At 43.8% G+C, this 1,336-nt stretch overlaps 1 pseudogene; it reads left to right on the top strand.

Moving 5' to 3' along the window:
* The first annotated feature begins 427 nt into the window (after positions 1–427).
* Positions 428–933, top strand: LOC102824594 (annotated as a pseudogene).
* Positions 934–1,336: the final 403 nt, after the last annotated feature.

The following is a 1,336-nucleotide window of genomic DNA, read 5'->3' as shown; positions in this document are numbered from 1 at the left end:
CTTACTAGAATTGGAAAAATGAAATAGATCAATCTACAATTATAGTAGGAGATTTTAATACACCACTTTCAAAAAGGGACAGAACAATCAGAGAGAAACTTGACAAAGTTACAAAGGAACTAAACAACACAATAAAAAAACTTGACCTCATAGACATATAAAGAGCATTCAACCCACCAACAGCACAATGTACATTCTTCTCCAGTACACATGGAATATTCTCCAGAATTGACTACACGTTAGGTCACAAAGCAAGCCTCCATAAATTTACAAACATCAAAATACTACAAAGCATCTTCTCAGATCACAATACTATAAAAGTAGAAATCAACAATGAGAAGACCAAGGAAATTGTGTCGAATACATGGAAACTGATTAATACCCTGCTGAAAAGCAACTGGGTAAAAGAAGAAATTAAATGTGAATTCACATCATCCAAAAGGAGGAGTTAGTGTTGACACCAATTTTGAAGTTGCCTATGTAGACATAAAGAAGAAAACCTTACATTTAGCGGTTACCATTAACCAGGAACCCCCTGATGCCAAGATGCTTCATATGGTGCTACAAGGCTCTGTGGGAGCAGCTGTGAACCAGGGACCACTGGAGGTAGCCCAAGTGTTCCTGGCCAAAATTCCATTGGACCCTAAACTTTATCAACACCACCACAAGTTGAGACTGTGCTTTAAATAGTTCATAATGCGCTGTAGCGACACTATGAAGAAGAATTAGCACCTCATTACTGCCGAGCAGCAGGAATACCAGCAGGAGCTGAAAAAGAACTACAGCAAGCTGAGAGAGAACCTCCATCCCTTGATGGAGTGGAAGATTCTGGAGCTCTACAAGCCGCTTTTCCGAGTTGAGAGCCAGAAGAGAGACTCGTTCCACAGTTCTAGTTTCAGGAAATGTGACATCCAGTTGTCGCAGGGCAGCTAAGAAGAGGAACCTTGGCGTGCAGAGCCTCTGCAGCCCCAGAGATGGGCCACTCAGTCTGCAGCCACTCTAGAAGCTCTGAGGTTGATGGACCATAAGATTCACACCCAGTGGACTGGGAGCCACAGTGGACCTTACTGGAGGGGGTGGGTGGAGAGTGCCCCTGCAAGGGTCCTGTGTGTTGAGGGATTGATCAAAAAAAACACAGCATCAGCGGCCTACCCTGATGGCTGCTCACTCAGCCGTCTACACAGTAAGATGACTCCTGGCTTGGATTTGGATCAAGAATGGACATTTCTCCCAGCAACCTATTCAAAATGAACCTCACTCATCCCCTCTTTCAAAGAAGGAAGTGGAACTTGGGGGAAAACTAGTGTTTTCAGTTTATCTGTGAGAGGCATGGAGG

Source organism: Chrysochloris asiatica, unplaced genomic scaffold, assembly GCF_000296735.1.
Source record: "Chrysochloris asiatica unplaced genomic scaffold, ChrAsi1.0 scaffold00068, whole genome shotgun sequence".
Taxonomy (NCBI): Eukaryota; Metazoa; Chordata; class Mammalia; order Afrosoricida; family Chrysochloridae; genus Chrysochloris; species Chrysochloris asiatica.
Note: the sequence above shows the minus strand (reverse complement) of the source record. Positions and strands in the feature narration are given on the sequence as shown.